This window comes from Typopeltis vanoorti, chromosome 7 (assembly GCF_054136105.1).
Source record: "Typopeltis vanoorti isolate ZY-2024b chromosome 7, IOZ_Tvanoo_1.0, whole genome shotgun sequence".
Classification (NCBI taxonomy): domain Eukaryota; kingdom Metazoa; phylum Arthropoda; class Arachnida; order Uropygi; family Thelyphonidae; genus Typopeltis; species Typopeltis vanoorti.
Genome location: NC_143555.1, coordinates 135,745,180 through 135,762,446, shown reverse-complemented (window position 1 = coordinate 135,762,446; position 17,267 = coordinate 135,745,180). Strand labels below are relative to the sequence as shown.

The 17,267-nt window shown below is 34.1% G+C and overlaps 1 long non-coding RNA gene across 2 annotated transcripts; it reads left to right on the top strand.

Moving 5' to 3' along the window:
• The first annotated feature begins 1,047 nt into the window (after nt 1-1,047).
• Nucleotides 1,048-9,026, top strand: LOC150105098 (uncharacterized). Of its 2 annotated transcripts, none has more exons than XR_016548593.1 (3): nt 1,048-1,093; nt 7,678-7,831; nt 8,781-9,026. It is a non-coding gene; the product is annotated as an uncharacterized LOC150105098 (long non-coding RNA). The 2 variants fall into 2 exon arrangements; XR_016548592.1 differs by lacking the exon at nt 1,048-1,093 and adding an exon at nt 1,122-1,545.
• Nucleotides 9,027-17,267: the final 8,241 nt, after the last annotated feature.

The following is a 17,267-nucleotide window of genomic DNA, read 5'->3' as shown; positions in this document are numbered from 1 at the left end:
GAAGAGTGAATAAGAGAAGAAGGAAAGATGGGCATGCGAAAGATATATCGAATGATTCGAGAGTGGTTCTCTATGGAGATTCCATTATTAGAGGTGTGGTGAATGAGAAGGTGCATAAGGTTTTTTTTCCTGGTGGTAGAATGGAGAGAGTGATTGAAGAGTTGGACATGAGGAATAAGAGAGCACAAGAGTTGGTGGTTGTAGTAGGAACAAATGATTTGGATGGGAACAAGGAAAATGCCAGATTGGATATAAGGAGATTATTAAGGAGAGTAAAAGATAACAGTGTGGTAGGAAAGGTAGTCAGTGTGTTGCCAAGGTATGATAGTGATGAATCAAGGAGGCGAGCAAAGATTATGAATGATATGTTAGCGCAGTTATGTGAGGAGAATGGAGTGCATTTTGTGAATGTGTGGGAAGAATTTGAGGGACGGATGGAATTGTATAAAAAAGATGGGCTGCATTTAAATGGTTTTGGTGTGAGTCTGCTGGAGAGAATGTTACTGGCAGGAGAAGTAATGACTGTAATGAATATATCTGAGGTGGTGCGAAGTGATATGAAAGAGCAAAAAAGTAAGGTAGTGTTAAATTGTGAATGAAACTATGTTGTGTAATTTATTTTTTTTCATTCACATTTAACATTGCTTATTATGTATTAATCATAATTTGTATAAAGATTATTTATTGTTCCTTAATTAAGGATTACTATTTAAATATTTATTCTAAACTTAACCTACTATTAATTTATTAAACAATAATATGTGTAGAATTTATGATAACTAAAATATATATATGATGTAACGAAAAGTATTATTATAATTAATTCAGTACGTAATGAAAGAGCTGATTAAGTAGCTCAAATATTCTGTTTATTCTTATTTGTGAAAATTTAACGTTATGTAATCACTCATGTAGTGGTAGAGCATTGTATTACATTAGCGAAATGTTTGCGTTCATTTGTTGTCATGGAGACGCATGAAATAAACAAGCACGAGTCGAAGAGAGCGTGACCTTCGGACTGAAAGGAGAGGAAAAGATATAGAAGATTTTTAATTAGAGAGAAGAGAGGAAGTTTTGCGGAGCCTGAAGGAAGGTACGATACAAGCAAAGAAGTGAAAGAAAGATTATAAATTCTTTAGGGCAGAAATTCAAGAGCATAGTATTTAGAAGTGAGCAAAAAACGCAGTGAATCTTATACTCAGCTGCAAGTGAAATCAGCTGTGGTTATAGAGGAAAATTGATGTCGTAATCGGATAAATAAAGAACTGGACATTCAATGGGAAATTCTGATTAGTTCCAGTTAATCTTGGATTACGTCTTAATTCTGTGTTGCCCTGAGAAGAATATAATGAACTTAACTTGTTGTAGAAAAGTAAACAAGGAAGGATATCAGTACCTTATTGCTGTTTTTTTAGAGTAGTGAAGCGCGATTAACAGTAGTTCAGTTAAAGCGTTGGAGAATTTTATTTAATGTGTTCCGCTAGCTCAAATAAGTTAATTCATAAGTGCGCTCGCAATAAATTGATGTATTGAAGATTGTATCTGGTAAGAGTAGTCATACATGTTTGTTTATTCTAACATTAACTATAGCGTATCTTCGAAGTTCAAGGTCCGAAATAAGATTGCTTGGAATAATGTCTATCTTGATTAGTGCCTGCTGTGAATTTAAACATTAAGCACAACTGATAGATGTGTGCAGACTGATCAAATGAGAAGTTTTTTTTTATTAACTTGAATTAAGAAAATTTATAATTTTGAAGCAGTGAATTGTATGTTAAAGTTTAGAATGAATTGGAATGAGTGACTTAGCAAGATGTATTAAGTTATTTGTATTGTTTCATTTAAAAGTAGAATTCATGTATTTGCTATATTATATCGTATATGAAATGTTTTATTTTGTTAGTCTAAATAGTGTGTTTGCCTGAACTCCCTAATATTGCACCGTTCATAAAAAATTTGAATCTTGCGGGTGCCCCAAGTAGAATAATAATAAATGATTCGGCCTAACGAGAAGACTGCTAACTTAATTAAGAATTCATCCTACTATTTTATATAGACTAATCTAAAAATAGGGTGGCGCAGTATAATTATAAATTTCCCTACTTTTGGATCGGTGATCAATTCACAATTAGTTATTTTATTTATAAGAGTGACTTGAAACTAGATGGTAAATTAGAACACAACATGAAAATAAAACGTCACGACAGTAGGGAGAGGTATTTGTTCACTTGCAAATGGGGAGGTGAATATTATGAATGAAGTAAATGAGAGAGTGGAGGTACAACACGAACAGAGAAACGGGGGAGTCAGGGTGGACGGGGAGAAACTTTATGAAACATGCGTGTGCTGAATTCAGAAGTGAATGTGTAAGCGGACAAACAAAAATTGAGATGGCCTGCGATGGGTGGGAAGAGTTTACGTGTGAAGAAAGTTGTAGAATTGGTGGCAGGAGTGATGTTCTTAGGACTTGTAGTAGCAGTAATGAATTCTTATGTTTATTCACTAATGCTAGAAGTATTCGAAATAAGGGGAACGAAATTGTTGCTTTGCTCGAGTCTGTTCGCCCCAAAATTGTTGGTATAAGTGAGACGTGGTTAGATGACGATGACATCCTGACAGGAATAGAGATGAACGGATATGATATTTTTCGTGAAGATAGACAGGGAAGAAAGGGAGGAGGAGGAGGAGTACTGTTAATGGTAGCAGATGAGTTGTGCCCATCTAAGGTGGAATTGCAAGATGCAAATAGTGGTCACGGTTTTGAGGCCGTTTGGTGTAAGGTAGAAGTAAACAGGATGAAATATTTAGTTGGGTGTTGCTATAGACCTGGTAATATGGAGGGTAATGAAAAGGATATGTATAGGCAAATTGGCCTAGCTAGCAAGAAACGAGTTATCATTATGGGCGACTTTAATTATGGTAATATAGACTGGAAGCAAGAGACTGCATCTGGGGGTAAAGAAAATGAATTTTTGGAGTTTTTGAAAGATAATTACTTTAGGCAGCACGTAACGGAGGGTACACGAGGATCAAGAGTATTGGATTTGATCATCTCATCAGATGATGTTATTATAAATGAGGTGTCAAATCTTCCACCAGTTGGTGAGAGTGACCACGAGGTGATCACGTGCAGGGTGACCAGTCATTCGAGGACGTTTGTTAGAAAGGGATATATGTGGAATTATAAGACTAGTAATTACGAAAAGCTCAGGAAACAGCTTGTGATAATAAATTGGAAAGAGGAACTGGATGGAAAGGATATAAATGCTGCTTGGGACATACTCAAGAACTATTTGGTGGAAGCAATATCAGAGTGTATTCCAAGGGTCAAGATGGTAACCAGAGTAGGTGTAAAATGGATGAATCAAGAGATAAGATATGCAATCTTGAAGAAGAAGGTATTATGGAAGAAACACAAAATGAGTATTTATAACAACCAGTTGCATGAGAAGTACAAAGAGCAGGCGAGGAAGGTGACTAGCTTGATAAGGGTAGCAAAAATGCAGTATAAGCAGCAGTTAGCTAAAGCGGCCAAAAATAATCCTTAGGAGTTTTTGCGATATGTCGCCAGTAGAAGAAAGAATGATTATGGTAGGATTGGATTGATTGGTGAAAACGGAGGAATGATAACCGCTGAGGAGGATATAGTTGAGATATTTAGTGGGTAATTTCTAAAGGTATTTCATTCTTGTGAATGTGGCATCATGCAGAACTTGAAAGAAGTAGGAAAGGAGGAGGAGGAATTGTTTGTAAGTAAATAAGGCTGTGGGACTTGATGCTATTTCACCACGTGTCTTGAGGGAATGTGCCAGAGAGTTAACAACAGCTTTTGTATATCTTTTCAACATGAGTCTCTCACTGGGTCAAGTTCCAAAAGAGTGGAAAGAGGGTAAAATTGTTCCAATTCATAAGGGAGGTGATAAGAGTAAGGCTTTGAATTATAGACCAGTCTGTGTGTCTGGAGTTGTGGTCAAGGTATTAGAGAAGTTAATTAGGAATAAAATTCAGAATTGGGTTGACAACAGAAAAATACTCTTTGGCGGCCAGTATGGATTTACTAAAGGAAAATCGTGCTTTAGCAACCTGCTTACTTTTTATAATAAAGTGACAAATGCGTTGGATAAGGGTATTGCATATACAGTGGTATATTTAGATTTTGCAAAGGCGTTTGATAAATTGCCACATGACAAGCTGGTAATTAAATTGGAATGGAAGGGGCTGAACAGTAGATTGGTTCACTGGATTGGAGATTGGCTGTCTGATAGGTATCAGCGAGTTGTCTATGGAGGAGCGATATCCCAGAAGAGGAAAGTTACTAGTGGTGTACCTCAAGGGTCTGTTTTGGGTCCATTGCTGTTTAATTTGTATGTAAATGATATCTGGATAGGTCTGAATGGTGATATGCAGTTGTTTGCAGATGATGCAAAGTTGGGCAGAGCTATCAGGAGTAGTGTGGATGCTGTAGCTTTGCAAGAGGACTTGAATATACTGCTTGAATAGGTACATAAATGGGGATGTCAATTCAATGTTTCAAAGTGTAAGGTTTTGAAATTTGGGAAGCAGAGATAGGATGTAAAGTACACAATCGACGTGAATATCTTGGAAGAGGTAGAGGAAATGAGAGATCTGGGAGTGATTGTAGACAAGGACCTAAAATTTCGGGGACATGTTACTAAAATAGTGAAGACGACACAGCGGATAATGGGAATGATGCGGAGGACACTGACTTGTAGAAGTAAGGATATTATGGTTCCTTTGTATAAGGCTTTGATCAGGCCACATATGGATTACTGTGCACAGATCTGGTCACCAGGTTTTCAAAAAGATAAAATTGCATTGGAAAAAGTTCAGAGACGATTGACTAAGGTGGTTTCTGGTCTCTGGAATGTAGAGTATGAAGACAGATTGACAAAATGCAATTTGCAGAAATTGGTGGATAGAAGGAGGAGGGAGGATATGATTGAGACATATAAGCTGTTAAGTGGTTATTACCAGATTAACGTCGGAGAGGTTTTGCACAGAATGGGTGAGGATAGCAGGAGAACATTCCTGGAAGCTGTATAAGGAGGGTGTGAGCAAGGGAGTGAGGAGCAGGTTTTTTGCATGGAGAGTGGTGAGTGATTGGAATGCTTTGCCCGAGAGTGTGGTGTGTGCAGAGACAGTGAATATATTTAAGGCACAGTATGATAAACTGTGTGTATAACAGTGGACCTCCCACGATGAGTCTTTGACTCCATGGAGGTTTTTATAATAATAATAATAATAATAATAATAATAATAATAATAATAATAATAATAATAATAATAATAATTATAAATATTTCTTTGAGGTAAACATTTTATTGTATTTTTTACATTTATTATTTTTTTTTGATGGTCGACATTGATTCACATACTGTTTTCAAAAAATACGGTAACCCTACTTTCAGACACTTATTAAGTTGAAAGCCTTAATTTCTGTTTAGTTATGGATGTTTAAACAAAATTATGAGTGCAAAGAGCAGTTTCGGTATATCAACAAAGGAGACATAAAAAGTAGATTTTGATGAGCATATTTTGAATTTTTATGAGAAATATTACTCTTATTAAGAAATGTGGGAAAACAGTCTCAAAGCTATCAGTTTTTATGAATACAAAATGAAGTCGGGATTTTCAGCTTCAGTAGGCAGATCTTTATGCATCCTCACAATTTTTTAATTCCATATCTCGACTTACAAAGAATCGGTTGTTGAAATACACAGTCTCTTTGCTGTGGTTTCAGTTATAAAAATACTACTGCCTGCAAGATTTAAAGTTAAATAGAGAAAACAACCACTCAGATTGAAAAAAATATTGAAGCATATCAAATGCCCACAATGAGTGATGCGAATTTTCGGGTTCCAGTATTCCAAATGATGAAAACAACATCGGTGTGAATGTCAAAATTTTGAAAAGTTGATGAATTTCTTGTTTGCGTGATCACAAATATTTATTTGAAAGCAAACATTTGATTTTTCTTTGCAATATTTTTATGATCAACATTGATGTTGCATATTGTTCTCAAGAAATATGATAACCCTACATTTAGACACTTGTTAAGTTTAAAGTCTAAATTTCTGTTTAGTTAGGAAAGTGAAAAAAAATTACGAGCGCAAATTACAAAGTCTTAGTGAAATCTGTTACACTACAGTGTGAAAATTAACAAACGAGGAGAGCAGTGACTTTACCTCCCATGATGTCACAAAGTAGAGAACATCCACAACCGTAGGAAAAAACGTAACCATGAGCCACAGTGCGAATGATATTAAGGAAATGGGAAATGGATAGAAACCTATAAGGAACAACAATCAACTGCATTTTGATTTTAGTTACTGCAATTCGTTCTTTCTGCTATCGTCTTTGTGTGTGGGGGTACACCACTAACAACCTGTAATTAATAATTTTAGAAAATATCTAAATACAACCTATTGGCAAGAAATACATGGAAGAAAAAAAAGCAGTAAAACTGAGATTCCTGTAATTATTTTAGAAAATAATTACAGGAATTATTTTCTCGTACCTAATGACAACATTGCTGGCCCAATCTCTTGAATTTAAAATAAAAATTCCCATAGTCGATAACAGGACCGAAATACCACACACTTATATTGGAAAATTCGAACTGCCACTTATAGACAAATATTCTCCCATAGATCCACAACAAACCCAAAGATTCCATCAGGTGAACAAATATCCTCCCTGAATTCCAATCTCTAATCATTATCCATAATGCCACATGCGAACAAAAAGCTCAATGACAAACACACCAACATCCCAGAATTCCACACTCTGATCATTACCCACAAGTCCACACTCAAACCAAACACACAAGGTGACGTCATTTATCTAATCTTATCTACATCTCAATCTTGTCAGAATTCCATACTCTAACCATTACCCAGAATTCCATAAGTGAACCAAAACACACAACGCGATGTCACAGACAGAAGTGTCCCCCAGAGAAATTCCAAGGATTCCATATTCGATCTTATGTCTAACCAACATCCACAGTTCCATACGCGAACTAAAACACACAACGTGACATCACTGACAGATGTGTCCCTCAGCGAAATTGCAAACATTCCATACTCATGACGACACTGATCTTTTCAAACAATGACGTCACGAGGCCTTATCTTATCTAATCTTGACCTTGTTCAGAGTGTCCGACCAATCACGGCACGAATTCTTATCTTATTTTGATCGTGTTCGGAGTGATCCCCATACTACTCATAGTGTTTCGCGTGTACAGTTAACATCGTGTTATAAAGAAGATAGCGATGATTAGATTAATTTTCCGTTAAACATACAGAGAAAGCTCTGTATCGTTTATGGAATTCGTCCGCACGCAATACCCAGCCAAATCATGAGGCACAAATATTGGAGATCTACCCATTACAGACTAATGCAAAGAACATCACGTTCTGCAGCTCCGTACCAGAATTTGGAAAAGCCTATGAATGTAAGAGAAATCGGAATATTTTCTCATCTAGAGTACCTCTCATTGTTATTCACTAAATGTGGTAGGCAAAGCCATTTAGGGCTTATGTTTGGAAACTAGGAAATTGAACTCCATCTTTATCCATTTACATATATCTAGCCCAAGTTCATCAAGTTTAACCTTATGATGTAAAGTGATTGGATATTCTGTTATTGCAGGATTTTGACAGACTCTTTCCAAAAACCCATTATATGGACAAACAGCAGACGATTGCAATGTACAAGAAAATGCTGGATGATGCTGGCTTTTCGTTGATTAAATGTGAAGAGAAGGAGAAGTCGTACACATATAAAGACCAAGATGAATATCTAGGTATGCAATCTCATTATTGTTAATTCACTAAATTTAATTTTATGTAATTTCACTTATATTACAAATTGCAACATAAGTGAAGTACAGCTTATAAAAATCAGTTCAGCACAATCGTAGGAAACTATATTATAATGAAAACATTTCTCAGTTACCAGTTTTTTCATGAATTCCGTTTATCAGTATTCAGCCGAATGCTCAGAGTTGTGTACAATAGAAACCAAATGTGGTTAAGAAATGACCAAGACCTCCATTGAAATGTTTTCATGGACAATTGTATTAGTCATTATTCAGTAAATATAATATAATATAATTATGATATCCAAAATGAGCTGTTGTTGACGATATTAAAATGAGCACAAAGGCCAAAAAAAAAAATTATAGTCAATTAACAGATATAATGAACTGGCTTGAGAGCCGTTCATTTAGCAATAACTCTTAACATCCCAATAATCATAGCATAGCCCATATACTATAGACACATTCTTTCATTCACTGAGGAGAACATTTAGGCTCTTTATCAAGACTCGTGCATAATCATTTCGTCGATGGTATGAACTAAAATATCTGTATTTACTCATCAACATAAATTGGAAATTCACGATGCAACTACCCCAAATGGACTCACTCTGTCGGTTTTTTTTTTTTTTTTTTTGTAAACCCTAAGATAGCCATATAATTTTTGGAGCCATAAAATACATTTTCTATTTTTGTAGCAAAGAACATTCCTTTTCATATTATCACTGTAGAATTACATAAAAAATTATACAAAACTCAAACTGTTGTATGACTCGACTACGTTTAAAGACCATCTTATAACTTCAAAAACTGCAATGCAACCGTAATTTACATTTTAGCAAAAATCAAATATTAAATGAAAAAAAATATATGTTAGTTGGATAATTTTTTGTGTAGTCCTTTCATTTCTATTACTAATAAAAGCTTCTTTTAGGAACTATGCGATATTACCAGGATTGGGCATCCCGAATCCCTTCTGAAGAAATCGATAATTTCATGGCGGACGTAACAGATGTTACCAAGAAAGTCTTCAGATATTCGAAAGATGGGAAACCCATATTTGACTACAACGGCATGATCATTCATGCAAAGAAGCTGATTAGAAAATGAGATAATCTGTACTTTGAAAAATAATAAAACAGATATTTAGTATGATTATGGGAACATTTATCTTTAAGTTCATGTATTCTCTCCTGCTAATAAAATATTCTTCCTTTGAATCAGAAAGAAAGTTTCGTTTGGTAATCTAATGCATTTTAATATATATTATATTAATTATATATATATTAATATATTGTTAATATAAATCTGGTAACGCTTTTTATTCTCAAAAGGAAGTAATTGAGGCCGTTTTAGCTTTATATAACTTTTGCATACTAAACAGTCAATTCTTCTCTCAAGAAAATTGACCGTAGAAACCTCACTATTTCAGACAATTAATCATCTTAGTATGAAGGACCACGAATTGGCTTGATGTGTTTACCATCTTTCCCGATATTATTTAAAAATCATTGATAGTTTGAGTCATTTTATCTGACTGGCTAAGTGTGGAATTCGAGTCCACTCTCAAGTCATCAAAAGTTAGATAAGGTTAAAACGTCATTCTCTGCTCTACTCCCTTTGGGTAATAAAAGGCGTTATCAGATTTATTTATTTGTTTATTTTATATTTCTTATCCCTGATAAAAACAAAACAAAACATAAAACATGAAAGAAAAACATGAAAATTGCATGAGCAAAGTTATGATAGTTTTATTAATTTAATTACTCACGAATCTGGAACTCTTCCTAAAAAGGGATTGCAATAATGGTTGTTAATCTCTCGAAGACAATATTATTGTTATGATAGGACGATGGAATACGTTAAATAGGGATTCTGAATATCTAGTTTCCGAAAAGTTCTCTTTCCAAGAATTAACTGATGATCTAAAATCCAGTCATTGTAGGTATTGATATTACTACATCTAAGAAAACCTCTCCAGTGGTCTAAACATGTCGAGCGAATTGATACAATTTCGCATTAAGAAAAGTTTAGATATTTTCACTAAATAAGAAGAAACTAAGTAGGGTACAAAAAAATCACTATTCAAGAATTAACTGATGATCAAAAATTCAGTCATATTAGGCATTTATATTACAAAAACAACAAACACAACAAATGTTTCAATAATTAAAATAACAGGACTGTCCGAACAATTATTGGTAGATGGTGTATCTTGAAAGCTGACTCTGTTTAGAATCCAGACAGCATTCAGCATACTTTTTTAAAATTACAGATGATGCACTAATCGCATGTGGTAATCCATTCTATCCACTAATTACTCAGTAAGAAAAAAAAAGGCTTGAGTTGAAACCTTAATAACTTCTCTCCTCAATTTTCATATCGGAAATTGAGGAGTGAAGGTATTAAAGTTTCATTATATTGTTAGCTAGGTGCCCACAATTTACTAACGATTTTATCATCTTCCATCCTCTAAAAATTCCTTTATTAATTTCCTATCATGTCACTTGATCTAATCCTCCTTTTCTGAGTTTATATTTGATATTCTTTTTTCTCTCATCATATTCAACCTGCCACTGCTTTTATTAATAGTATCCATCTTCTCAACAATGATTCTTCCTAAGCACCGTCGAATAAAAATACTGGAATGAGGTACAGTGACTGCCTTATTCTCACATGTCAGTATCATCAACTTGCTGTCATTCTGTTGTTTTGTACTCTTTTTGCAAATAGCTGTTGAACTTCAAACTGCTCCACTATTATTTAGCAATTCTTATGTTATTTCTGTAATGGAAGAAACTTCTCTCAATGTAATATTCAATCTGCAATGTTGTCAACTCATAATTCATGGATATGTCTACACTGAATTGCTATCCATTATCATTTGACAACAGTCCCAGATTATTCAGATTATCTTGTAATGACCCCATGCCAATATCGATTCCTATTAGTTATTTATATGGCCAGGTTTCATAATGGTGCAGTTGGAAAACAATGGAATATTGAAAAAGTGATAGCCAAGATATATTGCATGATTGTAGCGTCCAGGTCCAAACTTCAATGAAGAATTCATTTGGTGTTCCAAAACAGTGTAAACCTCAGATGGAACTGATGTTAGAATAATCGCAATCGCAATTCCTAATAAAGGACTACAAACCTCTACTCTAAAATAACGACACAAATAACACAACACGTCAGAAAGAGAAAGCCACTAAGACTCAACTTCTACGATCCATTGAAGTTTCTCGATTAATAAATGTTTATTAGTATAGATTCTCTAACTCTCCGATCAAAAGGTGATTGTCGTAATAATAATTGGTCGAAATTGGCTGCTGAAAGTATTGACTCTAGGAATGACACTTTACTTTCTACCCAATTTCTTACAAAATTAAAATTTTAAGATCAATAAAAAAAATCACAAGTAATCAGTTCAAAGGATGAGGATAGATCATCACATTTGCCAAAGAACGAAATTGTTTATGATTTTGTTTTATACCGGTTTTAATAAATTAATTATTCCCTTGCTGCACATTGCGATGAATGTGCAGCAAGGGAATATTGGATTTTTTTCCAAGTGTCTCGCGTATGAAGACAAATGATTCATTTCTTCGTTGGAAATATATGTCGAATGATATATGCTTAAGGAAAGTCAGTGTACGGAGGGGTTCTGTCTGGACTTAAACCTTAAAAACAACCGAAGTTCTTTTTTCATGTGCATATTGCAAATGAAAATCAAAATAATTATACTTACTGTATATTACATGATACTCCAAGGACTCATCACGGAAGCATACTACTTTCCTCGCCTACAAAAATCAAATCCTCAGAACTTAATTCTTGAACTACACACAGCGCCAGCTACCGCCCATCGCTACAAACAACAACAGTTTTTTTTTTTTTTTTTTTCGGAAATTGATTTCGTAGTTCTTATCTGCACCTTAAGTATAAAGTTTTTATTGACTACTTTTCTCATTTTAGAGCAGCTGTTAGCTACTTTAAATTATTATCAGTTTGTCATACTTATACGAAACCCTAAAATTAATGCTTTGCAGACAGCTTTGTGTGTCAAAGAAAACTAATACAACGGAAGCTTTATGATCTCATTTCGCGTATATTTCCGACAAATATAGAGAAATAATGCTTATTGCAAAATATCCTTTAAACACAAATCTCGTAATGATGACCTTTTTTTTTTTTTTTACCTGCCGAGTACTTATAAAAACAGTCAATCACTTCCAAGCATTTGCTAACAGTCCTTCATTTCTAACAATTTGTCTACGAACAGGTAAGATATTTATTTTGAAAAAACGTAGTGGAGGAATTTATTATCTGAAATATTTGATTTTTACTCCGTAGTATTAAGATATCAACCTGAATCAGAATAATAATTAATTTCGGTGATGGATTGCTAAATAGAAATATTTAGAATATATCATTCTACATTCTCCTGAAATAAAAGGCGACTTTCACTATCATGTAAAATACGCTACGTTTTATACTGAATCTGCCGAACTGCATATTTATCTGTATAAGAATAGGCAGGTAAGTTCTCATAATGTTTCGTAACGTGAAAAGTATTTTTAATAATGCAAAGTCTTCGGCTTTAATATCGGAGGCATCTTCAGCAGTACAATTACAATGAAACACATTTAAAACAATACGAATAAAAGAAGCATTATAACAAGCGCCATCGCAGTGCTACTAAAACCACAACAGGTCAATAAAATTCCTAATTATTTAAAAAAAAAAAAAAAAAAATTGCGTTCGTTCTTCTTGTGTGTGTCACTCCGCAGATTGTTGGGTAGCAGCAGAACGTCATAGCCTACTATTTTGTTCCGTCTGTGTTTTTTCTTCATAGCTTTAGCGCCAGTTATTATTGTTAAGTTGTTTAAAAAGGAAATTCTTGGCTTGCAACTTTTCTTCGATTCTACAATCCCGTCCAGATATTCTTGATATTCGCGGTATCTGCTTTTGCAAACTACATTACAATGCAAAATTATTGCATTGTAATGTAGTTTGTACGATTGTGTTGAACTTATTTTTATAAAGAGTACTTCACTAATATTTCAGTGATTTAATAATAATGAAATTCTTTCCTAGATATTCGTCTTGGTCTTTAAATCTGTACGACTTTTCCACCTCCTCACATCTAATCAATGAAAAGCCAGCATCATCCAGCATTTTCACGTACATTGCAATCCTCTGCCGCTTGTCCATATAATGGGGTTTTGGAACGAGAATGTCAAAATCCTGCAAATAACAGAATATGTATTTTGTACCAATCACTTAAAATCATAAAGTTATATCTGATTAAATGAAACTTGTTCACCATTTGGCTGATCAAAACCATCGCCACTTAATATTCAAAAAAAAAAAAACATTTCTTGTAATGCATTAATATCCTTAGTGATACTATAAGAGGATGTTCAGTTTCATGAGCTCTACGTTACAAAGCTATCAGATTGATGAGATGATGATTCTCATCAATGAATGATCAGATGAATTATTGCATGATGCTTTCTGCCACCAATATTTTTTTTTTTTCTTCCAGCATTGGCAGTACGCTACGTTTTTCAAATGGTTCAAAAGAAAAACCAGACGAAATCTTTTTGTATTAAGTATGACTATTTTTTCTAACATTGCAATTTTTCAAGGTGGTTGTTCGTCTTACTCTTTAGGATCTGTCGATTTTTTTTCTTTTTCCTTAGAAGAACAAAAAGAAGACTTCCGAGATAAACCTCGTTTTAAACTCCCCTGTGATTCTAACCAGATCCGTCAAAAACTCGTTAAATGGAGAAAGTTTTTCATTGGTTACGAATGAAATAAATCTAGAGATTACGATCCAGTATTACAATACTGAATCTCGATATATCAGAGCTCTTTATGCGATATCTCATTCCGATTTTGAGGTAGTGCTTGTTTATGTGAATCTTATAATTTAAATTGAGGAAGGAGAGGAATCTTTAACTATGAATTTCAGTGAGGTTCATGAATAATGACTGGACTACCTACGTAAATTGTACTAGAACAGAAATATTATTATCGTTTTAATACTTGACGTAATTCTCCTATCCAATAATGCACACTTCCATACTTCCAAGAGTATTTTAATAATGTGGTAATGCACATTTTATTAATTGCATGAGGAAATGATGGTTTCTACATTGGTTTAGCTATCAGTAGGTCAGTGCATCTAGCTTCCAATAATGAGATCTCAACAAAAGTCGAAACAAGTCTGGGCAATGATTATTTCCATGGTGAATAGCAATATACACATCCAAAAGAAAGTGTGTTGCTTCTCCTAATGGGTTACTGGACATATACACTTAGCCTAATGGTGACGATACTTAAAGTTAAAATTTTGTTTGTTTCGGTAAAATATTAAAGAAGAATATAATTTCTTTTTGTGCTTATTGAAGAAAGTCATTAATTATGACAGCATCTGTTCGCTTAAACGTTTTTGACGGTAGAAATTTTTTTTTTTTTCAACCCAATTTGTTCTGGAACACAATGAACAGAGAAATGCTGGACACTATTGAGGACTGTTGCTAAATGTACAGAGCGTGGGCATAAGTTGGTCTTTGAAGTTTTTTACCAGAATTAATCAGATATATATAATATATGTCTGAAGTCATCTATAGACATGAGCACTTTGTGTGATGACGAAAAATGGAGACGACCCCTCCCAGTTTCCGAAATGTAGGTGTAAAAGAGCGATGTCTTCTCCTTTTGCGAATTTAACGTACTAGAAGATTTTTAGCTTTAGTTATTTCTTATTAACTTAATCTGATTTTAGATCTTTATATTCAAAGATTTCACTAGTTGCATCACATTCGCAGAGGCTGCATGCGTTGCCCTTTGTAATGTTAGATATAGAAATCTTTACTTGCATGGTGATAATAACGTCGGAGATCCAATTAATTGGATCTGCAAGAAATAAATTCTTTTTTTATAAAGATGGCAACGTTGCCTCATTTGATAAATGTTTATATCAGTGCCAACTATTATTCTTTAAGTGTTCCATTGGTGTCGTTATCCTTTTATCCTTACATGTACCTGATTTCTCACCATTACTATTATTATAATTACCTTCTCTTGGATAGTAAATCCAAGTGACAATAAAGACGATTACAGAAAGTCCCTTTTCAGTACCAAAGAAAATACCACTTAATATCATGCCAATGAAAGCTCTTTAATAGCATTAATAAAATGCGGGCTTATTGGCTCCTGGTTAGAGTTCGTATCTTTGAACTAGCGCAGTAAGAAGGAACTCCGTTGTGAAAGTTTCGTTTCATCTCTCGTTAATTTCGAAACTTAAGTATCAAATATTTAACGATGAAGGAATGATTGACCTTAATTTCAATTTATTTGAGGCATGTATATGCGTGTGTCTGCAAGAAAAACTAACCTTGGGATTGGCACCGTTATTTCAAATATAGAACTTTTAATGCTACTTTATAAAAACATTATTTTTATATAGAGATAAACTACTTTCTACTATTTTGTAGAGAATTTTTACCTTTATATATTTATTCCATCGGTTGATATTTCTCGGGACGTGCAGCACGTCCAACAGAGATGAGTCAGGACAGAATATTATTGCCATTTCTCCACCAGGTGCAAAGAATGGAAAACATTGGCAAATGCTTCTGGAGAGTTCTTAAAAAAGTGGAAACAATAAACAGAGAATATTCTTGTAAACTGGTCTTCCCATTCCGGAAGAAAAGAGTCGCTGAGGGGAGAAAGATGAACAGGAATATTGATCAGAGTGACACGGATCAAATAATTTTTACTGAAAATAAAGCATTTCAATTTCAGAAATTAAACCAAATCATTTTAAAGAATTAATTAATTATTGTTATAACTAAATTGAATTCGGAAGTTAAAATAATATTGAATGTTGAATATTAAATCGGATTGAACTATTAAACATCGATATAGAAACTGCAGTTCCTTAACCTGCTTTAGTGGTTGGGTGAGTGGTTTGCTTATCCACTCTGTAGCAAACAGGCTGTGAGTACGAACCCCCCCCCCCGTCCTCCAAGATCATGAACGTTTATGATTCTCTTTAGTTAGTTAGTAGAAGAATTTCGGTGTCCAGTGTGAAAGCACTCCTCTTCTTGAAGGTCTGAAGTAACTTGAAAAATTCCCATGAGGGGCCTTTAGAGACACGTTGCTGTGGGATTTTGGCTTCGATATGGGTATATCACTCAAAAAAAGTGCAGACTATCTAGTGTAATCACGCATGTGGGACTAATATTATACGTTTTTTCTGATAGTGAATACGAGTATCAGGAGTAATGGTAGTGGTTTGCGGTCTTCATGGATTTAGATTGCAAGACGAGAAGATCATTGATATTCGAGAAATGTAGAGAAAATACTAAAAGCAGGGTTATACAGGAGAAATTCATTAATGTATAAAATCCGAAAGAACCTGAAAAGAAATTAAGGAGAAACAATTACAAATATCATAAGTAGAAAGGAATGAATAATTATTATGAAAAAATCTGTACTGATAATGAATTTAGTACTACTCAACACAAAAATGAATAGGGAATTTTCATTATAAGTAGGATCATTTGGTGTAAAATTATTTCTGTTTTGTTTTGTGTCTATTGTAACCATGGCCTCCACATCCTGAAGCGGGCCCCCGGGCCAGGATTTTTGGCGGGCCCATACCTGTCTCTCAGGTTAAGGACAACGCATTGCTATACAGTCTACAGGGTTTAGGATCAATTAGTTTAAATGATAACACAAAACGAATATTTATTTAAGAAACTACCAACATACATAATACAAACTTATAATAATATTCAAAATTACTTCAAAGTATATTTTCTAGCTTTTGTCGACGCAAATTTATCAATAATGTGAGTAAAATCAACTCGCTTAGCCAAATCATTTTCTATGCACAAAATTGCAAGGTGATTAAGTCGTTCATGGCTATTTATAAATCTTTTGGAATTCTTGAAAGCTGATAGTTCGTACTAGCTCTTGCCTCATGTTGTTATGAGATTATTCTGGGCCAAGTACTAAGGTCGTGACATTTTATATCAGATTTTTCAACAGGGCCTGCAACTGAAGCATGAACTGTACATATTCTTCCATAGTTACTCCTGCAGGTTTTTCACTTGCGGCCTTTTCTTTCGTTGCAAGAGGTTTACATGTAACAGTCGCTTGACTTTCGACTGCTTTATGAGTTTCGATTTGACACTGATATTCGATTTGGATTTTAATGTCACAAACGTTATCACCACCTTCACTATGATCAGTACTGGAAACTAGGTCCTTTCGTTTTAAGATTTGAAAAATTTGGTTATGAATTAACGACCTCGATTCTCTCTCGGATTTAAGTTTCTTCTTCTGAGCTCTGTTTGTACTTGGAATCAGACATTGGAATTTTATTTATTTTAACTAGAAC